The sequence below is a fragment of the Lissotriton vulgaris genome, chromosome 2_2 (assembly GCF_964263255.1).
Source record: "Lissotriton vulgaris chromosome 2_2, aLisVul1.2, whole genome shotgun sequence".
Lineage (NCBI taxonomy): Eukaryota > Metazoa > Chordata > Amphibia > Caudata > Salamandridae > Lissotriton > Lissotriton vulgaris.
The window spans coordinates 311,180,718-311,206,351 of NC_141688.1; positions in this window are offsets into that span (position 1 = coordinate 311,180,718).

Sequence of the window (25,634 nt, forward strand, 5' to 3'; positions counted from 1 at the left end):
AAGATGATGTCTTTGCCCAGGTTCTTTTATGCCCTGCAAAACACCCAGGATCCGGTTCCGGCCCGCTATTTCCAGGAGATTGAGAGTCTTCAAAGGGCCTTGCTTTGGGATGGTCGGCCTCGCGTCGCTATCCAGAAGCTCACACTCCCGTGGTACGACGGAGGCATAGCCCTACCGGATGTGCGTCGGTACTACTGGTCTTCCCAGCTCGCCGCTCTTAATCACGGGTTTTATGGTCCTGTGGATAATCCTGGGTACGCCATGGACAGGTGGCTCCTAGGTGGTGGTAATTATTATCGGGCCCTGTACTCGAAGTCCCTCGATCGGCGAATGTCGGGTCCGACAAGGACTGCGGTCCACATTTGGCGGGTGGTCACCAAGGTGCAGGGCTGGCAGGGCAGACTGACCAGATTCACCCCTCTATATGACTCTGATATTTTGGGTAGACTGTGGCACACCAAGGGCTTTGATAAGTGGGACCTTATAGGCATCTCCAGGGTGGACGACATGATTTCTAGGGGTACTGTCAAGACCTTCCCTCAGTTACAGGCTGAATACCAGTTAGGCGCTTTGGAGTTCTTCCGGTATGCCCAGCTGCGGCACGCACTGCTCTCTGCCAAACCAACGGAGGGGGATATCCCAGAGAGCTCCGCCTTGGAAGACAGAATATTGGATGGCCATATGCCGGATAGTACTATCTCCCTGTCATATAAAAAACTGATAAACGTTCGGACTGACCTTCTCCTTGGCTTGCGTGATCAATGGGTGGCAGATGGCCTAGAACTTGATGATGAGGATTGGCAGAGTGCGGTGTCCTCTCCTAAAGAGGTCGCCATATCATCTCGCCTTCGGCTGGTGCAATTCAAGATCTTGCATAGAGTGTATGTGACCGGCCCCCGGCTTGTGCGTATGGGATACTCGCCCGACGGTCTTTGTCGTCGGGGCTGTGGAGCCCTCGCTACTTTCCTGCACATTCTGTGGGACTGCCCCGCCGTTGCCTCCTACTGGAGAAGGGTGCATCGCATTATGGGTGAAGTGACTGGGGTGGTGTCTAATGCAGAGGCCCGAAGGTGCCTCCTCAACGTCTGGGAACCATCTGATCACAACTCGGCGCAGACTCGGTGGGTGACCCTGGGTAATATGGTGGCTAAGCGGGACATTGCTCAAAAGTGGGGCGCTGCCACAGCTCCCCTTGTGGTACAATGGAAAGCCAACATGGATTGGTGTATGTTCCAGGAGAAGACGGTATATATGGCCAGGGGGAGGCCCCAGACATGGAGTAAAGTGTGGGGGGCCTGGAATGCCTACAGGGGCGATGTGTGCCTGCCGCCAGAACCTGTTTCTCTGGATGAACATATGTCACCATAGCCTGTGACACCAACTGATATCTCATGTAATGTTTGATCCTATACTTCCTCCTCCCTTCTACCATCCTGTTTGCCTATCCTTGCTTCTTGCTTTCCTGCATGCTCTCCGCTGCCCACTGCCAGCACCCTGACAATTTTCTCGACTCCATTGCCACTCTTCTGCGCCTCTAGGCGTTTCTTCCTTGGTTTTAATTCTCTTCTATAAAAATAAAAACAACCTTCAATGTTCTGATATGAATGCCCTTGCACTATTGCTCTCCTGATTCACCATGCTGCCTTGCCTCCGGGATGTTAGGCTGAATAGCTGTGTGCTCTTTTATAATAAAGGTTTTTAAAATTTTTTAAAAAAGACTACCCTATGGCGCTGTGCAGGACGGTCGACATGTTTCAGCCTACGGGGCATTGCCCCGGCTTTCTTCAGGACCATAGATGTAGAATAGCTACTGCAACTATAAGTGATGTGTTGGGTGAAAAAAAACAATAAATGTACTAAGAAAAAGTTACATATCTACCAGGAACTTTCACGTTTGAATGCCCACTGGAGGGAGAGAAGCATGTCTTCTTCCCAGCTTTGTGTGGGTGAAGACCTCACCTCACCCGGCGACTGCTCGGGAGTATGAGGCCCCGCTCTGCCTGTCGGTGCCCCCGATTTTGGACCGAGCGGAAGTGACCAGATTTGTCCTTAAGAGTAGACATCCACAACCAAAGCGGTTATTATCTATTACCGGATTTCCTGTCATTGAGGGCCTACATTCACTAGCTATCGTAATCAGATCCGGATGCCCAATGATCGATTTCCAGCCCCCATTTCTAGTCTGCAACACTTTCCCTAAGTGTTTGCCCGTGGCTCCCCCGTCTAGTGAGAAGTTAAAAGGGACCAGTGAGTGATCCGACCATGTCTGGACAATAGGGTGGTTTACTTCGAGCGTAGCTAGGTTAGAGCAAATACAGTATAGGATGTGTCCTGCCCTATGCGTTGTATTCAGTGTAAGTACTGATAGACCTAATACACCCATTGTGTCTTTGAACGAGATGGCTGCCGGATCTGTAGGAGAGTCCAGGTGAAGATTAATATCCTCTAGTAGAGTGAAATTGTAGAATCTAAGGGCTACTGAGTGCCCCCCCAATGCTTTCCAGAAATTCCTTATTCGGGCCTGGAAGGCGATAGAGCAATGCTCCTACAAATGTAAAGGAGTCATTGGCCTTAATGTGAAAGCCAGCGCATTCTGCGCCTTTGATGTCCTGGAGCTCATTTCCAGGTGTCACGGTGAATAATCGCCAGGCCTCCACCCCGTTGTCCCACTCTGTCCACCTTTTGTATAAGATACCCTGGGGGCAAAGCGTGCACTATATCTGGATTACTCCATGACTTCAGCCAAGTCTCTGTGATGAAGAGAAAGTCCAGGTCACTTTCAATTATCAGATCAAAGATGTGCAGCGCGTGTTTGGACATTGACCTTGCACTTATGAGTCCCCCACGCAGCCCTTTAGTGGAGCCTGTGATTGATGATATTTGCGTGTAAGGGAAGGATTTTTTACAGTCCAGGCAGCTGACCGGGCCTTCCCAAGATAATAAATCTAGAAGGTGCTGACATGCACAGGTAGTGGTGTGTAATGTTAATAAAGAATCCCTACTATATTGGATGGTTGATGGCAAACTGACATCATCTCTGGCCCTTGGCCCGACCGGAGCGCGGACGGGCTTACCTTTGGCGCACCTTCAGCGCGCCATCGGTGCGCCCGCTGCGCGCGTCCGCTGCGCGTCGTCGCCATAGGTGCTTTAAGTAGTAGGCTGGGCTCGGTCCTAGACCGTCAACCTCAGCCAAGATGGCCACGTGTAATGTGCCCCCAGAAGTGAGGATACTCGCTCCCTATGTGCTGCGCTGTCTCCCTCCACACAAACAGAACCAGCTGCGGTAGACCGGGGAGCAAAGCGGCGGCTATGCAGTGGATGTTACCAACAGCTCAAAATTGTGCGCAGTTAAACACATCAGGTGACAATTTTTAAAATAGACGCATGCTACTCTGAATCTTGACTCCTTCAGGCAGCGCACTCAACACAATTTAACAGTTCTATGCGTACTAGCAATTCAGTACTAGCATTTCAATCTGACACACATACAAAGCCTAGTTCAGTGTCTGAGTACTACCGAAGCAGAATGATTACCTTACCTTTTCTAGCATTTCTGTGCTGTGGCAAATTCTAAGGTGAGGGGCTGAGGACCATTCAGGAGTCGCAGTACTATACAAGACAAAATCATCAGGGGCCCAAAAAACACTCCCGGCTTCACCCCTCCTCTAATGGAAGAGGTCTGGTGCAGCGGCCAGGGTGCCTGACTCTGGACTACGGGGTCCACTGTTTGATCCCCGCTCCCGGCGGCAGGTTAGCCCAGCACCATGTGACTCTGGGCAATAGCTTGCCTAATCTTCTGGAGGGCCCCCAGCGCTGGGACACCACTTCAGAGGTAGCTGTGCGCTTTACAAATACTGGTATTTCATTTCATTTCATTTAGTGGCCCACATGACCCATTGTGTGAGCCATTGGAACTGGGCTCCTAAATAATAGGTTTCATAGTCTGGAACGTCCAACACCCCCCCTGCTCGGGGACACATAAGTGTATTAAGGGCCACCCTGCATCTGCCCGTGCCCCACAGGAAAGCGGTAATCATTGTACGGAGTTGTTTGAAGTAGGGAGCCGGAAACCATTTCGGGAGGGTCCCAAAGAGATACAGGAGTCGCGGGAATGTCACCATTTTAAGGAGTGCCACACGTCCGACGAGAGACAGGGGGAGGGAACCCCAACATTTGAAGTTGGCCCTAGCCCCCGCTGATGGCCTGTCCAATGTTACCTTCAAGAATATCCACAGGGTTGCGGTAAATAAGGGTACCCAGGTAGGGCAAGCATCTGTCTTCCCAGTTCACTCCCTCCGTGCACTTTGGACCTAACCTATTCCCCTGCACCAGAGATAGGTATAATTTGGACCAATTCACTTTTAACCCCGCCACTCTACTGAGATTGTGAAGCAGCTTCTTGGCTCCCAGTAGGGCCGCCCCAGAGTCAGCAAGGAAGAGGAGGAGATCATCTGCATGAAGCGCTATATGATGCATCTGTCCGTGAACATCAAGTCCCTGGTATGCTTGCCCCAGTTTAGCACACTCCTCCAGGGGTTCCACCGCCAGTGCGAACAACAGCGGGGAGAGAGGACATCCCTGACATGTGCCCCATCCCACCTGGCTGTCCATTCCACAAACTCGGCACCAAGTCCCATTATGCCCATGACATGGAATAAGAACGCCCATTCCAAACTGTCAAAAGGTTTTTCCATGTGTACTGCAAATATCGCAGCAGTGTCAACATTGTAAGAGTCTGCCTCTTAAATGTGCAAAAGCCGTCGGACATTTAGGGCCGTGTTCCTGCGAGGAATGAAACGAAACCGGATTGGTCAGCATTTGCCTCTGCATCCTTAATAGAATTGAAACTTTCCTTCATGTTAACTAGGAAATTTTTGATTCTATGTCAGGCCCAGAGGCGAGGATTATGCTTTTTTAAAGTTTACTTACCACCAGAGCGGTTGAGTCATGGATTGGTTAAAAGTAGAACTTTTTCATTTGGAATCAGAGGACAAATCCGCCGCGTTCATAATATCCTCCAATCTGCCCCCAACCTGGACAGCCTTAGAAGCCACAGCCCCTCTAGTGGAGTGTGCCCCTAACTCGCTAGTATCAATGCCAGCCTCTGCCATGAGCCATCTCACACACCTAGCAATTGTCATGGATGACACGGCCTTGAAGGGTTTCTTAATGGCAATTAGATGTTTCTGTAGGTCGTACCTCCAATATATATGTGTAAACAACAACCTAGGCAGACATAATGCTTGTCAAATGAATATTATAAGGGCAAGGGACCATTCTCAAAAGATGAAGTTAAATAATTATTTTTTATTGGCAACACATCAGAAATTCATATAAAACAGTTAAAAATAATTATTTAATAAAGCAAAAATTGATAAAATAGTCCAAAAGAACCATATACGAAATAACAACATATAATACAATCACTATGCATGAAAAACAATTACAAATAAGTTACACAGTATACAAAACAGATATACGTAGCACAGAAGTAATTAATCTCGACGCGCGTTTCGGCGACCAGCGCCTTCTTCAGGACAAGTCACAAAGTAACTTTATTCTTTATAAAGTGAAAGGTTGCCAGGTCATATTGCTTCAAATCGGGATAAAAGGTGCATGTCGATAATTTATATTTGAAGAACGAATTCCAAATTTATTTTCGAATTCTTTAATGCCAATGAGATCGCCTAATCAGTATATTGATGATAATCGTAGCCGAAAACCAAAGTCTGATTTCAAGAGCAGAAAAAATTTGTACCTCCAATGTCATATCCTCACAGGCCTTTAGGCATCTGACCACACACACCTTAGGATGCTCAAGAAAAGCTGGATAGGATACTGACCTTGTACTCATCTTCGTTCTCCTTGAGATGTTGAATGTAACCCCCTCCGGGGTGAAAATTCTAGCAGGTAGGTCTAAGGTCCTCACATCTGAAGATCTCTTGCAGGAGATGAGGCAGAGAAGCATAGCCAGCGTTGCTGATATTTCTTTTCTCGAGAGGTACTGGTTATCTTACCAAGATGACAACAGGTGTAGGACCAGATTGACGTCCCAAAGACCTGCGTAGTAAGGCTCGGTGGTGAGAAATCCTGATGCCTTTGAGTAGCTTACTCACCCAGGGGTGTTCCCCCACAGGAATGTTATTCACCAGTGTATGACCTGCTGAAATAGCCGATCTGGGGGAGTTGATGGTGTAATAGGCCAATCCTTCCTGAAAAAGTTCTGCCAAGAAGTTCACTATATCTGTAACGCTGATGCCCACACGATCCAAGTGTCTCTCCACACACTAATGTACCCATCTCCTCCAAGTCGATCTACCTCTGGGACCCAAGCCTGCTGGATAAGGAAGTCAGCCCCCTGCGAAAGCCTGATGTCTGGCCAGCATCGCCTGCAATCCTCCATGCAATGAGGTGGAGATGGTCCTGGAGAACAAGAGGGTGTGGTTTGCCTAGAGGGTCCACCAGGATCTCTTCGTACAATGGAAGACATACCGGGGCAGCCCAAACCAGCTCCAGGAGAGAGGGGAACCTTGCCCGACATCGCCAAATCGGGGTGACCAGGATGATCGAGGCTTTTTGGTGCCAGGCCTGCGCTGCCACCCTCTGGATAAAGAGGAAGGGGGGAAGGCATAGGCAGATCCATTGAACAATCCTATAGGTAGGTGTCTACCGCTCCCACCCCCGGGTCCGGTCTCCAGCTGAAGTTTCGGGTACCTGAGCGTTCCATCTGAAGACAAACAGGTGCACCTGGCAAGGATGCCGTCGTCAGTGTCCGCAAAACTTTTGGGTTGAGTCTCCAGTCGCTGGCATCCCTGAAGTGCCTGGCGTTCCGGTCTGTTACGGAGTTCTGTGCTCCGGGGAGGTATTCGGCCATCACAGAAATCTGACGGTGGAGGCAGTAGTGCCAGAAGACATGAGCCAGCTCCCCTAGGGCTCTGGATTGGGCACCACCCATTCGGTTGATGTACTGCACCACTGTCGTGTTGTCCATCTGTAGAAGCACACAGCAAGAAACTCTGTCCCTCTTAAGGGACCGCATAGTAAAAGAGCTCATCAGTAGTTCTAGGCAGTTGATATGGAGAGCCAGCTCCTCCTCTGTCCATCTGCCTCCCATGGAGATCGATCCACATCTAGCGCCCCAGCCCAGGTGACTGGCATCCGACTCTATCACCAGGTCTGGTTGTGAGGCACAGATCCCCCTTCCGTTCCATGCTTCCTTGGGGTCGATCCACCACTGGAGCTCTGTCCTGGCTTTCCATGTCAGAGCCACCAGCTCGGAGTAAGTGAGTCCCCTCCATAGGTGGGATGCCTTCAGTCTCTGCAATGCTCTGAAGTGCAGCTGTCCCGGAAATATGGCCGGTATCAAGGATGATAACAAAATAACCATCCTGGTCAGCTGAGGTAGAGAGATTCTGTCCCATCTGAGAACCTTCCTCAGTTCCTTCTTGAACTTGGCGATATTCTACTCTGGTAGATTCAGGGTCCCCTCCCGGGAGTTGATCCGGAAGCCCAAGAACAGCATGCTCCGCTGCGGGACCAGGTCCGATTTCTGCTGGTTGATGGTGAACCCTAAACTCTGAAGCAGAGATATGGTTGTATTCAGACGGCCTTGGGACTGATCCATCAACAGGATGTTGTCCAAATAGATAATCAGCCTGATGCCAAGGGTTCGTAGATGCTCCACCACCGGCTTGAGGAGTTTGGTAAAGCACCAGGGTGCTGATGACAGGTGAAACAACAGGGTCCGAAACTCGAAGACCTGCCCCCTCCACTCAAATTGGAGAAACCTGCAGTGGGGGGGAAATGGGGACCGACAGGTATGCATCCTTGAGGTCGAGACGCGCCAACCTGTCATCCTGCAGCAATAGAACACGGAGAAGGTGAATCCCCTCAATCTGGAAGTGGCGGTAAATCAGCCACTCGTTGAAAGACCTGGTTGATGATGGAGTGAAAGCCCTTGTCCTTCTTTTCCACAAAACATAGGTTGCCTAGGAACTTCCTGGGAAGCAGCTCTGAGAGGAAAATTGCCCCTTTTGTCAGAACGTCCATGACCTTCTGATCTATAAGGAAATTGTCTTGAGAGGAAAAGACCAGTGGACGTGGTTTGACTGTTTGCACCTGTGCTCCATAGAACTCTATGTGGTACCCCCTTACCGTTTCCAGAATCCAAGGGTCTGAGGAGATCTCTGCCCATTTGTGAAAAAACATGCTTAGGCTTAAGAGGTCTTAACAGACTGATGCTTACCACTGTATCCGCTGGAGTTGTTATGGGCCCCTCCGCGGCCAAGGTTGTTCTTGCCTTTTCCGCCCCTGGAGGGGAAGAAGGTGCCTTGCCGGCCATCCTGGCAGCCATTGTTTCTTCTTCCCTGGGCTCTGTTAGAGCCTTGATAGGATTGGCTGCTGGAAAAGCAACCCCTACCTCTTCCGGCCCCGCCAAAAACCTTTCCAGGAAAGAATTTTTTCATCGATGCCCGTGCCTTGTCAAGAGCTGAGAACATCGCCACAAACTTCCCTAGCTCCTTGACAAAGGGGTCGCCGTAGAGGGAGCCCCGGGCCACGGGACCAGCCTCTGTGGATGAGAGCTCCCCCAACTTAGGGGGGAGCGACGAAGTTCTGTGGAAACGGCGCAGTTGGTGTTTCTCAGAAGGCATACCGCCCTCTGCTCCCACCCAGCCACGTCGTCCGTGAGAAGGGGTTGACCTGACTCCCTGGACCGCTCTGCCAGCTCTATGATTTTAGTTAACGGTCCCACCACATCCAGGAGCTTGTCCTGGCAGGCCCTCCATGATTTATCAATCCTCTTCATGGGGTCCCTCATATATTTACTAAAGAAGGTGCAAAGCTTAGGGTCTATCTCTGTGACCTTGTTGGCCAGTGATGGTCGGGGACATTCTGACCTGAGGCGGGCCCTTACCGCCTTGCTTTTTGGTTGTCTGATCTTTTTGCCCACATAGTCGTCCACCTTCCTCACAAAAAGGAAAGAAGTAAATACACCAAAGTGTGAGTATGAATACAACAAGTACACTGTACCATTCATGCAGCGCCATACATATTGCGCACGTGGTTCGGTCTAAATGAGACATGTGACATGTACACGTGTATTCTTGCAAACCAAAGAAAATACCGTTTTTTTACCTTACCCTATAATCTAGCCTACTTGCTCCATGGGAGGGCAGAGGTGGAAGGAGCTACTGAGACTTTCTGAAAACAAGAAGTAAAAAAACAAGCATGTGTGGTAAAGATTCCAACATTCTGATTAAAAACCTGTTGCTTTGTTAAAAAGGACTCACAAAGTAGAACTACACATATAGTGGCCTCCCAGCAGAGTGAAGCACTTCCGGAAGAACTCAAAAAGTCATACATACGCCCTTTACTGAAGAAAACAAACTTGGACCCGCTGAACCCCGACAACTACAGACCCATTTCAAATGGACCTTTCCTGGGCATACTGATAGAACGAGCAGCGTTCGCCCAGATGTCACAATTCATTGAAGAAAATGACATACTTTCAGATTTCCAAACAGGATTCCGTCCGGGAAGAGGCACTGAATCTTCCCTCCTTGCCATCTGGGATGACCTAAAGAATACAGTTGACCACAACGGGATTGCTGCGCTACTCCTCTTGGACCTCTCTGCTGCCTTTGACACGGTTGACCATGACACTCTGAAACAAAGACTTTATGAAGCCGGCATAGAGGGAACTGCTCTAGACTGGATCACGTCCTACCTTCGAAACAGAACTAATGTCATCCACACCCCACCTTTCCCGTCCAAACCGTACGCCACAAAAGCAGGGGTCCCTCAAGGTTCTATCATCTCGCCCATGCTTTTCAACATCTACATGAAGTCTTTACCAATACTGATCAATAAATTTCACCTCACGTGCTACAACTATGTAGATGACACGCAAATACTCCTTCAACTGGAATGCCCCAAAGACATTGGAAAATCACCAATTTTCAGCTGTCTCAGAGCCGTGGATCAGTGGATGACTTGGAGCCATCTCAAATTGAATGCTTCAAAAATTGAAATACTCACGTGTGGCGATTGGAAAAATTACAACCCGCTTGCCGCATGGCCTGATGAACTGGGATCACTGCCTAAAGTATCGAAGGAAGTAAGAAACCTCGGAATGACCATGGACTCCAAGCTGTCGATGAATGTCCAAGTAAATAAACTAGCAAGATCAAGCTTTGCTACTATAAAAACGCTGAGACGAATTTTCTCTCATTTGGGATTTCCACACAAGGTCCAAGCTACCATCTCCCTTGTTCTATCCAAAATCGATTACGCCAATAGCCTCTACCACGGATCACCTTTAGCGACCATGAAAAGACTACAACGGATTCAGAACTCGGCTGCCAGACTACTCTTGCATATCAAACCACAAGACCACATCTCCCCTGCCTTGAAAGCCCTGCATTGGTTACCGGTTGCCAGAAGATCCACGTTCAAGCTGCTTTGTATTACCCACAAAGCAATACATGGAATAGGACCACTCTTCATCAGGAATAAAATCACCAAACACATTCAACAAAGGAACCTGCGCTCTAAAGGAGCATCTCGCCTCAAAATCCCACCATACAAGAAAAAAACAATGGGTGGCACATCCTTCTCTGTTCAAGCAGCTAAATTATGGAACTCTTTACCTCCCAACATAAGATCCACCGACAACCACCTTGTCTTCAGAAAACTACTCAAGATCTGGCTCTTCCCCACATAAGCACCATACGGAAATAGAAATTTACAGCATATCCCTCTGTATATAAGCATTTGTTTTCACTATAGATATGTACCTATCTTTGTGTATTACTTTATAAAACATGTAAAACAATTATGTTGTTAAGAGAAGAAAAAGAAATCATCATCATCATCAATAAATAAAAATCATTTTTGGTCTACATGTACATACTTCTATTGTACATCTATGTACCTTCCATGTACTTGGATCTGTGTGTCTGTTACTTTTCTCCTGAAAAAGCATATCCAATGCACTACCCTATCTTTCATCCTGTGCCTCTATCAATATATTTAATCTAAATATACTTACTTTTTTATGCATCCATATGCTTTTAATGTACTTATGGATCTATATACTTATCTCTTTCTTCTAATTTAGCATTTCCAATGCACTAGCCTATTTCTCAGCCTATATCTCACTCATATCTTCTACCCCAACCTTCTGACTCCTCTCAAACTTCTTTCTACTACTCCTTCTAATGCAATACCCTATCTCTCATCCTATAGATCTATCAACATATCCTATACATCCACTCTCTCATTTATCCCAAACCCCACACCACTACTATGATCGCCAAAATAACCTTTTCTAGACTCTCTCCTGCTCTACACCTCCTTGCATCATCTGACACCTCTTTTTACAAAACTCTCCCCTCTGACCCCTTCCCTCCAAAACTCCTTTTTACTCATCCAAAAGCTTCTTTCTACTGCTAAGACTTTAAAAAAAAAAAAATCCTTCACTCTTTTATCCCTCCACTATTCTTTTTCAATAAAAATTAACAGACTAACATGTTTCACTTCTCAAATTCCATATTCCATATTCAACTATACTAATATACTGCCCAAATAACTGAATAACATATCTACTATTCAAATTACTTCATATTTATACTATACTAATTTTCAACACTAACCCTTTATGGGTTCCGGAGTGGCGTGATACTCGCCAGAAAAGCGCTTCAACGCCCATCAGGGGTAACAAGTGCTATATGAATGCAAATCTTTCTTCCCCTTTTATCCATCCGCTATCCTTCTCACTCCAAGTAACAGACTAATATCCACCACTGAAATTACCTCATATTTCACCATATTAATTCACGACTAATCCTCTATAGGCTCCCTGAATAGCGTGCGTCAATAAGCGAGCGATAAATAAATACAAACCTTTGTCCTCCTCTATCCTTCTGATATCATTCCAAATCCAAATAACTGATTAACCTATCCACCACTTAAAATGTACTTGCATGTTTCACTATACTAATTCAACACTAATTTCCCTGTGGGTCCCGGAGTAGCGTGCTACCCGCCGAAAAAGCGCTTTGACGCCTCGTCAGGGGAAGTAAGCGCTATATAAATGCAATTACAATACAATACAATACAATATGGCATATACAGAATCATGCATACTCTTATTGTCTATCTTCAGTGATTCCAGCAGCTTTCCCTTAGGCATCCTCTCGGTCTCCCCATCGATGGAAACTGATCGGAAGGCTGGGGGTATATATACTGAGCTCTATTGCTTAATTGGTTCAGGTAATGAGTGGTAATTGGAGAGCACAGGTGTGTTTCCTGTGTCCTCCTAGAAGGTGCCTGGTCGCCTGGGGGAGGGAGTATCAGGACTGCAGCGTTTTCATTGGGCTGTGTGCAAAAGAGGGGCAAAGGCTCTGTTCCGCGCATGCGCGGTCTGTTTTATGCTCGGCCAAAACTTCTCAGTCTTTTAAAAGAGTTCAGAAGTATGGGAAACACACTGACCTTATCTGCTGGTGTTGGACAAAGTACATTCTGTACAGTTATTTTGCTCGCAATCGCTCTGACATATATGGGACATCAGCTCGCGAGCGAGAAGTGTGGTAGCTTTGAACATGCACATGATGTATGCGGGGATCGGTAGCCTTATAGGATGTTAGCGCAGGCGCACTGTGTGAAAACTGGCAGACTTGGCCTATCACACTGTTTAACTGAGCGAGGAAGCGCTCGGATTCAACAAATTAATTTAAAATTTTCAGATGGATAAAAACCTCTAGGTACTAGTGATGTCATGACAAAGTAGCATATATGTCTGAGCACCCAAGTAATTAGCTAAGTTTGACGGATTATAATACCATGTTGTACGTTGTGATATTAAGCGATGAGGAGTTTAGTGTGGACAGTACAAAATGTCCCATTAATTCAAGGTATTCTTAGGGGCCAGCTCGGTTTTGAGGGGTTTTGTGTAAGTATGTGTCTTCATTCCAAAATTGGTCAGGTATAAGGGGTAGATGGGCAACTTAGCACTCCTTGGTATGATGTTATGCTCTTCAGGTAGCCATTTGCAGCCAAGGGATCTCGTCGTTCAGGCCCTACTCCCAGCTGCGAAGTCTGTACACCCACCGTTGTTCTCGGAGGTGTAACTGTCTGGCGGTGTCGGTCCTCTGTCTGTTCATAACCTCCAGTACAACCCATTTAAGGTCCTTGTCATTGTGACCTTTGTCAGTAAAATGTGCTGTGAGCCTTGTGTTGTCTTCCTGCACCGTATTGTGCTGCGGTGTTCACTCACCTTCACTTTCCTGGTGGTCATGCCGACATATTGTAAGTTGCACGGGCATGTCAGTAGATACACCACGCACTCTGTGTTGCAGTTGCTGAAGTTTTTTAATTTCCAGGGGTTGCCCGTGCCAATATCGACATCCTTCGTGGTAGTGGTCAGTGGGCAGCACACACAAAGGCAGTGTGTGAGGCCAGTCCGTAACTTTTTATGAGAGGCCCCCATTGGCAGCGCAGCTCACCCTAACTCTGTAGATACCTTTAGGAACCCAATCTAGGGGCAGTCTTCTTTGGCGGATTCATAGTAGAGTGGAGGCTGGCTTGCCCCTTAGCCCCGAGCCACTGGTTCCCACCCTTGGCATCTGCTGAGGTTAGTGTGTATATATTGTACTGGAAAGATGTTATGTGTGACAGGGGTGTTGATTGGTCTGAGTGTACTGGAAAGATGTCATGTGTGACGTAGGAGAGTAGGGTCTGCTTCCTATGGTTACCCCCACTTTTTGCTGTGATTCTCTGGTTTTTCGACTTTAGACTGGCTGTGGCCCTGCTAATCAGGCCCATACCCAAGCTATTCTCTCTCTAAATTGATACCATGTACTTTAGGTACATACCCGATTGGTTACAGGGTCACCCTTGTGACCCCCTGTGTATGGTACCCTAGGTACCCAGGGCATAGGTGCACCCTAGGCCTACCAGGGGCTGCAGCATGTATTGTGCCACCCCTGGTTAGCCTTCCAAACTGACACCACAGGTCTGAAATTACAGCCTGGGTAAGGTGGTATAATCACCCCTTACTTAGATATAGTACACCTATATCTCTCTCTATATATAGACACATATTAACCTATAAGTCACTCCTATGGCAGGCCTTGACAATCCAAGAGGCAGAGTGCTTGGTTTTGTGTGAGAGGGTGCCCTAGCATGAGCTGAGCCCCTCTGCAGCTTTCGGATCCATCTCCTTGCAGCTGTTCTATGATATAGCCATACCATATACTAAGTGCATTATAATCCTCGCGGTTAATGCTATCTTTGGTTTGGCTTTGTCAAAACATGTTGTGTAAGGTGTCAAACACTTTGGAATACTACCCCTCCCCCTGCCAGTTCTGGGGGCGGGGTTTACATTCCACCCTTCTAGAGGGAGAAGACATGTAGTTACTGTTAAACCCGGTTAAAGTTAAACAGAGCTCCAGCATCACAAAATGGATGCTGAGGCCATAGACACAAGTCTGCCCTCCTGCTGCTGGACGAAACTCTGGCAGGGGAGGCCTGGACAATAGGTTTCCGGTCCAGGGAGGTGCTGGCACTTCCCCAGACAGGCTTTAGTGTATTGGGCAGGGCGGGTTGCATTCAGTGAATGCTTTTCAGACACTGCCTGGGGCACACAAGGTGCTCCATGCATTTCCCAGTTCAAACCGGTTGCTGGAGCACTCAGCCCCAGCTCTGGCGTGAAACTGGACAAAGGGGAAGGGGTGTACCAGGCCCACCCATAGGAGGGACCTTAGAGTTAGCCCAACCCCTAAACTTACTATAAGTATAAGATCCCAGTCCCTAGGACTTTAGATTACCCTGGACGAAACTTTGGAACATATATCTTCGACCTTCGACATTCCATATCGACTGGAAGATGGAAGAAATCTCCCTTGTGGTCAAAGAGTCAATCAATCAATCAGGAGTTTGTTAAAGCGCAACTACTCACCCGTAAGGGTCTCAAGGCGCTAGGGGTGGGGGGGGTGCAAGTTCCATTCCATCAAGGAGGGGGTCTGTTGAAGAGCCAGGTTTTGAGGTTTCTTGCGAAGATGGGGAGCGATGTTGTCTGTCCGAGGTGGAGCGGAAGGGCGTTCCATGCTTTGGCCGTGAGGAAGGAGAAGGAGTGGCCTCCCGATCTGGTCTTTCTGGTGCGGGGGACCTCGGCGTAGGAGAGCTGGGCTGATCGTAGGGTCCGTTGGGGTACATTGAATTTGAGCCGTCTGTTCAGGTATGCTGGTCCGGTGCCGTGGAGTGCCTTGTGTGCATGGGTGAGTATCTTAAAGGTGATTCTCGCCTCGACGGGGAGCCAGTGGAGTGTGCGCAGGTGCTGTGAGATGTGGCAGTGTCACGATTTAGGTCCTTGTTCTGAGTACTGCATCTCCCAGAGTGCCTGGTGATTAGTCCGTTGTTTGTGTTTATTGTTCGTTTCTCTGTTTTCTATATCTTGCTTTCACCCCTTGCTTCCGGTGCTTGTCACTCGTGAGCCTATCTGCCCTGAACTCGAGTGCTTGGTTAGCCTTACGGGGCTCATGGAGATTTCCTAGTGAAGAATTATTTGCTCGGAGTAAGCGGAGACCGAGCCTAGCCGTGTGCAAGACTTTTCCACTTCACGGCTCGTCTACGCCCTTTGACCTCGGAGAGCCGCGCTGTTCGCGCTGAGAGAAGGAGACCGCTGTTTGCACTGAAAGGGGAAGACGCGAAGAAGACGCCTGCTGCCTTCCAGTAACGTGAGCACTGTTTGGCATAATTTACTGTCATAGCGAAGGGACGCCGATTGCACCCGTGCCTCCTCCCTGCATATCGAAGAGAGGTGGGTGCCTTGATTAGTGTTCTTTCCAGGAGCACCGTGACTCTACTTTCTCCAGCCCGCCCCTATGTTTTAGGCTGGATATTGTTTGGTGCAGTTGGAGCTAGTTACGCGACCCCCAGCATAAGTCCCTTGTGGATTTGGGAAAGGCATGAACTAGTATATATTTACTTGCCTAAGAGAAGTGGAACAGGCTTCTTGACATTGAAGAGACATTGAGAGAGCACATTAGCTTCCTAGATGTGCATTCGAAACTAAGATTATTGCTTTCTCTCTGGAGCTGTGGCTCTTTCGAACTTTGATTACTTTTCTTTCCTTTTTCTTTGGATATTTTCTTCTTGGATGTTTGTGGCAGCCTAGATAAGTGAGTACTTACCTTTTCTGAATACCTCTAATGCTTTTGGTTCTAAGAAGGGGGAGGGGGTTAGTATTGACAAGTGTCTTCTTGTGTATTCATGCAGATTCAGCATGCAGACTTGAAAAGGGACATCTAACCTGCCTTCGCCTGCTGTAGATGATTTCTACCTGCCAGCCTATTATATTTTATTTCTCCATTTTTTCCCCTTCCCTGGGGGAGGTCTTCCTAGAAGCGTGTTATATGTATGACGCGCCTGGGGGGGCCGCATCTAGGGAGGAAGGAATTAAGCTACGACATCGCTCCTGCTGCATCTGACTCTTAAGGTTAGTCATCCTGCCTAGTTTGTGACAGGCAGTGTTTTGGCAGGTTGAGGACCAGTCTTGCGGCGGCGTTCTGGATGTTCTGTAGCTTGCGGATGAGGTTTTTGTTTATTCCGGCATAGAGTGCGATGCCGTAGTCGAGTCTGCTGGTGACCAGGGCATGAGTGACTGTCTTTTGGTGTTCAAGGGGGATCCATTTGAAGGTCTTACGAAGGAGGCGGAGGGTGTGGAAGCAGGAAGATGAGACAGAGTTGATCTGGCGGTCCATTTTGAGCTCGGAGTCCAGGATGATTCCCAGGTTGCATGCATGGTCTGTGGGGGTTGGCGGGTTTCCGAGGGCGGTGGGCCACCAGGTGTCGCTACAGGCGTCGGGGTTTGGGCCCATGATGAGTACTTCTGTTTTGTTGGTGTTTAGTTGTAGGCAGCTGTTTTTCATCCATTTGGCGACGGCTTCCATGCCTTCTCGAAAGTTGCGTCTGGCGGTGTTGGGCTCGTTGGATAGGGAGAGGATGAGCTGGGTGTCGTCTGCGTATGACACGATGTTGAGTCCGTAGGTTCTGACGATGGGGGCAGGTGGGGCGATGTAGACGTTGAAGACCGTCGGGCTGAGGGAGGAGCCCTAGGGGACTCCGCAGGTGATAGGTGTGGGGTCTGAGAGGAAAGGGGGGAGTCTGACCCGTTGCGTCCTGCCGGAGAGGAAGGAGCAGATCCAGTCGAGGGCCTTGTCCTGGATTCCTGCGTTGTAGAGTCTGCGTATTAGGGTGCGGTGGGAGACTGTATCGAATGCCGCTGATAGGTCTAGGAGGATGAGGGCTACTGTGTCTCCTTTGTCCAGTAGGGTGCGGATGTCGTCTGTTGCGGCGAGGAGGGCGGTTTCCGTACTGAGGTTTTTTCTGAAGCCGGATTGGGAGGAGTCGAGGATGTTGTGTTCTTCAATGAATGTGGCGGGTTGGCTGTTGATGGCTTTCTCGATTACTTTTGCTGGGAAAGGGAGCAGGGAGATGGGTCTGTAGTTTTTGAGGTCGGTGGGGTCCGCTGAGGGTTTCTTCAGGAGGGGGTTGACCTCGGCGTGTTTCCAGTCGTCGAGGAACGAGGCGGTCGCCAGGGAGCGGTTGATGGTGTGGCAGAGCATGGGTGCGTTGCTGTCAGCGGCTCTGTTGAAGATGTGGTAGGGGCAGGGGTCCGTGGGGGACCCTGAGTGGATTGACTTCATTGTCTTCAGTGTGTCTTTGGTGGTGAGGGCTGTCCAGTCATCAATCGCTGGTTTCCCGGTGTCGGGGTGGTTGGTGAGGGTTCAGTGTGTTGGTTGTCTTCGTCGAAGTTGTCGTAGATGCTCTCTATTTTGTGGTGGAAAAAGGTGCTGAGTTTGTCGCAGAGGTCTTCTGAGGGAGGGATGTCGGTAGACTCGCTGGTGGGTTGGGCGAACTCCTTGATGATGCTGAAGAGTTCCTTGCTGTTGTGTGCGTGGGTGGAGTGACCACCCTGTTCAAACAGGCAGCAACTTCATCTTTGCCGGTCCGCATTTTCGAGGCTCCCGACGGATCCCGAAGAATCTGCAACACAGGACATGGACTTCCAGACATCTCTGAAGCTGTCCCGAGCTCCCAGCAAAGCTGAGACCCGTAGCTGACACGAGAGACGTCGGACCGGAACTCCTGGACATCCTGCATTTTTCAAACTGCACCTACTTCCCGAGGTATCCTGAAGTTGTGCATTGGGGTGCTTGTGGACCCAGCCCCAAGCATCATTTGCACTGAAGCTCAGAGGTCCACACTGCACCAGTGTCCCATGGGACCGCGTTGTGCATTTCAGCTTGATGCATCTTTGAGGTTCCTAGTCCGTTGGCTAGTGAGCTCCCAAGAATACCTTTCCTGGTTGCTCCAGGCTTGCTACAACATCCCATAAAAGGATAAGTTCCTCAGACCTTGCTGGTCTGCACTTAAGCCAATCTTAATATCCTGCGTGGATTGCATTTGCCAAGGCTTGTTGGGTCCAATCCGGATACCGCCACCGCAGTCAACTAGATACTTTGTGGGACAGCTCGAATCCAGCTTCTGGTTGTCATCGAAGACTCCTGGACCACATGGCTGAAGAGACAAGCTTCACCTCTTTCACCTGAAATCACCCGACATCGGCTGGCATCTTCCCTTCTCCATCCTGGTCACTGGCAAGTGACCCAGACTCTGTCCCTTATACTTTCAGGTTCTTGACATCTCGGATCCACCCTTGGATCCACCCGGACACTTCTCCTCTGGTCGCCTGCAGCACTTCTTTGCAGCTCTCCATTGGAATCGACAACGAAACCCGGCATCAAAAGACACGTATGCACCCGGCTTCCGTGGGTGAGGTAACTTGACTACTCTAGTAGTCTCGTGGGTCTTGACTCTTGAAGTGTCTAACTCTAAAAGGGTTCCATCATAGTTCATGTAGATGTGCCCTTAATCTTTAAAAGTGTAACTGGTTCATTCCCCATAGAAAGTCAATGGTAACTTGCGACTGTGTTTAGACACTGCACGCTTCACCTGTGGGCCTCCTACTTCCTAACTTTGGTTGTTTAGAGTAGTCCCAGCGTTTCCCTGGGCCCTAGGCCTGCTTTCTATCTCGTTGTTCTTATACCACAATTTTAGTATATAGTTTGTGAGGCCCCTAGGGCATAACGTATACTGTGCAACTTATTGTATGCTAATTAAGTTCCTTGTATTGTACTTTTACCTCTGACCTCATAAAGAGTCCAGAGGGGTTGTGTTTAGAATAAATACATATTTATTTGGTATATACCTTGTGTGGTGTACTTTCATTTGATCATTCAAGAGATTATAATTGGTAAAACAACTTGCTTAACACGCCTCTAAGTCTTAGCCTAATGACTGCTGGTCCAGGCTACAATTGGATAGCTTTCTATAAGGTTGACTTTACAACCACCATCAATAAGGGTCGTTTGGACTGGTGCAAGGTGCCTACTAGAATAGTGGACAGCATATACCAGGCCAACTTCTCACATGACAGGGGTGTTGATTGGTTGGAGGACCCTGGAAAGATCTCATGTGTGACAGGGGTGTTGATTACTTTGAGGACTGCTGTGATGTTTCTCTGCACAGCTTGGCTCGTGTCTACTAACTTCTTAAGTCCGCTTTCTCAAGTGCTTGGGATCCCATGTTAGTCCTGGAGGGCTGGGTCCATGCCAGGTTTTAAAAATATCCACGTAAGATGCATTTACTCATTATGAAACCAAAGAACACTCTTCAACTGAGAATGGGATTGTAAGGCACAGTGCTGAAATGGTTTGCCTCTTTACTCTCGGACAGATCCCAAATGATTAGCATAGCGAACAGTCTTTCATCTCCATTGGCTGTAGGTCAAGGCGTCCCTCAAGGTTCTAACCTGACACCCTCCTTGTTTAACCCCTTCCATGCTCGTGACGGAACCATTCCGTCATGAGTCACAGTTGGGCTGTGCTGATGACGGAATGGTTCCGTCACGACCACGCCCGCGATTGGAATGTCCAGCACAGGGCCGGAATTCCTGTCACACGCAAGCGGTTAATCTCTACCTGGAACCATTGGGGAACCTCCTAAGTAAATCCGGGATCCATTACCATCTTTATGCGGATGACACTCAAATCTACCTCAAGGTGTCTTTCGCACACGATCTCTCACTACTCAACTCTACTTTCAACTCCATTCACAACTGGTTGTTAGCTCACCAACACATTCTAAATCTCGCCAAAACTGAATTCCTCCTCCTTTCTACCTCTCTCTCACCTCCTCCCATTAAATCGTGGATGCATCAGCTGAACTTACTCAACAACAAACCCATCATTGTCGACAGCGCAAAATCCATAAGTGTCATACTTGACAAAAGACTCAACCTAATCTCCCACATCAACTCTATTGCTAAGACACAATACCAGTTGCGCCTTCTGTGGGGGATCCGTTGGTTTTTCCAGGAGAAAGACTTAAAAACCTTGGTACAATTGCTCGTTCTCGCAAGACTGGAATATTGCAATTCTCTTCTGACGGGTCTACCTAAATCTCACCTCTCCACTCTCAAATCCATCATCCATTCAGCAACTCGCTTCATTATAGGGTCTAAACGAAGTGACCACATCACTCCTATCCTGTCCTCTCTTTGATGGCTTCCGATCGAGGCAAGATCTATCTACAAAACTGCCTGCATCACTCATAAAGCCTTGCAAACGTCCTCCCCTCGTTACCCGGTAAACAAACTGAAATTGTCTGGAGGCTTGAGACCTTCTCGGAATGCGGAAAATCTACTGCTTGAGCCGCCGTCTTCAAAAGGGAAAGATAGATGGCTCAGTCCTTCTCAGGCAATGCGTTTAGAATCTGGAACTCATTTCTCCCATTGCTCCGTGCCACCTTTTCTACCCGCATCTTCAAAGCTGATCTCAAATCTCTTCTCATCCAAATACACTTTCAGAACTAATACATTGATGCTCAGGCACCTCTTGGAAGTTCACTCCTCACTGTAAATTTGTATTTTTTTTCCTGTACATTCCTCACTCCTGCGTGCTTTGTTGGATTTTGTGTCTATGTAACCTTCAGTCTCCTGTTTTTAGGTCTTGCTGTACCAACTTGCATGTGTTGTTCAGCGAGAGTATAAAACGGGCTCCCAAAAATGTCCCAAAGTGCAGATCAGACACAATTCATGTGCACCGGGCACGCGCACACCATCTGTCTGCCTGCAGCCTGGAGCAATTTTGCGGCCGCTTTGATGTTCCCAGTGAGCCGCTGGGCCACTGAGAACATCAAAGCGGCCGCGAAAGTGCTCACCATTTGACACCCCCTCCCCAGCTCTTGTTCACTTTTCCTCTCAAACAGTCCAAAGACTTCTGCAGACCAACTTTTCCTTTATTCTTCTGCTCTAATATTGGTTAGTAACTTCTAGTGTATCGCAGTGCTGTGGAACAATATGGACGTGTGATAGGCAGGCACCTTTTTGTTCTGGGGAAAAAAAATCACTATAGTTTTACAAGTTGAGGTGAATTATATTTCCTGTTTTTCCTGTGCACCTAAGCCTCTTAAAATAAGCAGTCTATAGCTAAATTACAACTATAAATGGGCGAAGATAAGAGTTCTAATGTCAGCATGTCCTGCTGGGCACCCTGTGTGATCTTGGGCATATCGATTTGTTTGCCTGTCTTAGTTCTAATATCAGAAAACATTAACGAGCATTTACAAAGGGCCTACACACACAACTGAATATTTTCATTACTGCATGGTACCCACCACATTCACCACATTCACAACCACCACATCAGTCACCACCACCACATCCACCACCACCACCACTTCCACCACCACCACATCCACCACCTTGTCCACCACCACTATGTCCACCACCACCAAGTCCAGCACCACTACGTCCACCACCACCACCAACACCACACCCAACTCCACCACCACAACATCCACCAACACACCCACCACCACACCCATCACCACCACCACATCCACCACCACTACCACATCATCCAGCACGTCCACCACATCCACCACCACGTCCACCACCACCTCCACCATCTCCACCACACCCACCTCCACCACCACCACCATGTCCACCACCACCATGTCCACCACCACCATGTCCAGCACCACCACGTCCATCACCACCCCGTCCATCACCACCACACCCACCGCCACCACCACCACATCCACCACCACACCCACCACCCCCACCACCACGTCCACCACCACCACACCCATCACCATCACCACCACCACGTACACCACCACTACCACATCATCACCACCACCACATCCACCACGTCCACCACGTCCACCACCACCACGTCCACCACTACCAAGTCCACCACCACCATGTCCACCACCACCACATCCATCACCACCCCGTCCATCAGCACCACACCCACCTCCACTACCACCACATCCACCACCACACCCACCACCCCCACCACCACGTCCACCACCACCACACCCATCACCACCACCACGTACACCACCACCACGTACACCACCACCACCACATCATCACCACCACCAAATCCACCATGTCCACCACCACCACATCCACCACCACTATGTCTATCACCATGTCCACAACCACCACCACCACGTCCACCACCACGTCCACCACCACATCCACCACCACCACATCCACCACCACCATGTCCACCACCACCACCACATCCATCACCACCACGTCCATAACCACCATGTCCATCACCACCATGTCGACGACCACCACGTCCATCACCACCACGTCCACCACAACATCCACCACCACTACGTCCAACACCACCATGTCCACCATGTCCACCACATCCACCACCACATCCACCACCACCACATCCACCACAACTATGTCCATCACCATGTCCACAACCACCACATCCACCACCACAACGTCCACCACCACACTGTCCAACACCACGTCCACCACCACATCCACCACCACCACATCCACCACCACCACGTCCACCACCACCATGTCCACCACCACCACGTCAACCACCACAACATCAACCACCACCACCACCACAACATCCACCACCACATCCACCACCCCCATATCCACCACCACTACATCCATCACCACCACTACATCCACCACCACCACGTCCACCACCACCACACCCACCTCCACCACCACCATGTCCACCACCACCATGTCCACCACATCCACCACCACGTCCATCACCACCACGTCCATCACCACCATGTCCATCACCACCACATCCACCACCACCATGTCCCCCACCACCACACCCACCTCCACAGCTACCACCATGTCCACCACCATGTCCACCACGTCCACCACCATGTCCATCACCACCACGTCGATCACCACCATGTCCACCACCACTACATCCACCACCACCACGTCCGCCACCACCACACCCACCTCCTCCACCACCACCACGACCACCACCACCATGTCCACCATGTCCACCATGTCCACCACCACGTCATCACCACCACGTCCATCACCACCACGTCCATCACCACCACGTCCATCACCACCACTTCCATCACCACCACATCCACCACCCCACATCCACCACCACCACTACATCCACCAGCACCATGTCCACCACCACCACTACATCTACCACTACCATGTCCACCACCAATATGTCCACCACCACCATGTCCAGCACCACCACACCCACCACCACCACAACCACACCCACCTCCACCACCACCATCCACCACCACCACACCCACCACCACACCCACCACCACGCCCACCACCACACCCACCACATCCACCACCAGTATCACATCATCCACCACCACATCCACATCCACCACGTCCACTACATCCACCACCACGTCCACCACCACCACCACCACGTCCACCACCACGTCGACCACTTCCACGTCCACCACTACCATGTCCACCACTACCACGTCCACCACAACTACCATGTCCACCCCCACGTCCACCACCACCACATCCACCACCACCACCATGACCACCACCACCATGTCCACCACCAACACCAGCACGTCCACCACCACCACCACCACCTCCACCACCTCCACCACCACCACATCCACCACCACTAAGTGCACCACCACTACGTCCACCACCACCATGTCCATCACCACCACCACGTCCACCACCACTATGTCCACCACCACCATGTACACCATCACCACGTCCACCACCACAACCACAACCACCTCCACCACCACTATGTCCACCACCACCATATCCACCACCACCACGTCCACCACCACCATGTCCACCCCACCATGTCCACCCCCATCATTTCCACAACCACCACGTCCACCACCACCACCACATCCACCACCACTACGTCCACCACCACTACTTCCACCAACACCATGCCCACCACCACCACTTCCACCACCACACCCACCTCCACCACCACATCCACCACCACCATGTTCACCACAACCACGTACACCACCACTACCACATCATCACCACCACCACCATGTCCACCACCACATCCACCATCACCACGTCCACCACTACCAAGTCCACCACCATGTCCACCACCACCACGTCCATCACCACCCCGTCCATCACCACCACACCCACCTCCACTACCACCACATCCACCACCACACCCACAACCCCCACCACCACGTCCACCACCACCACACCCATCACCACCACCACGTACACCACCACCACGTACACCACCACTATCACATCATCACCACCACCAAATCCACCATGTCCACCACCACCACAGCCACCACCACTATGTCCATCACCATGTCCACAACCACCACATCCACCACCACCACATCCACCACCACATCCACCACCACCATGTCCACCACCACGTCCATCACCACCACGTCCATCACCACCATGTTGACAACCACCACGTCCACCACAACATCCACCACCACTACATCCAACACCACCATGTCCACCATGTCCACCACATCCACCACCACCACGTCCATCACCATGTCCACAACCACCACATCCACCATCACAACGTCCACCACCACCACACCGTCCACCATCACGTCCACCACCACATCCACCACCACCACATCCACCACCACCATGTCCACCACCACCATGTCCACCACCACCACGTCAACCACCACAACGCTAACCACCACCACCACCACAACATCCACCACCATATCCACCACCCCCATATCCACCACCACTACATCCATCACCATCACTACATCCACGACCACGTCCATCACCACCACGTCCATCACCACCATGTCCATCACCACCACATCCACCACCACCATGTCCCCCACCACCACACCCACCTCCACCACTACCACCATGTCCACCACCAACATGTCCACCACGTCCACCACCACGTCCACCACCACCACGTCCATCACCACCATGTCCACCACCACTACATCCACCACCACCACGTCCACCACCACCACACCCACCTCCTCCACCACCACCACGTCCACCACCACATGTCCACCACGTCCACCACCACGTCATCACCACCACGTCCATCACCACCACGTCCATCACCACCACGTCCATCACCACCACGTCCATCACCACCACATCCACCACCACCACATCCACCACCACTACATCCACCACCACCATGTCCACCACCACCACTACATCTACCACCACCATGTCCACCACCACTATGTCCACCACCATCATGTCCAGCACC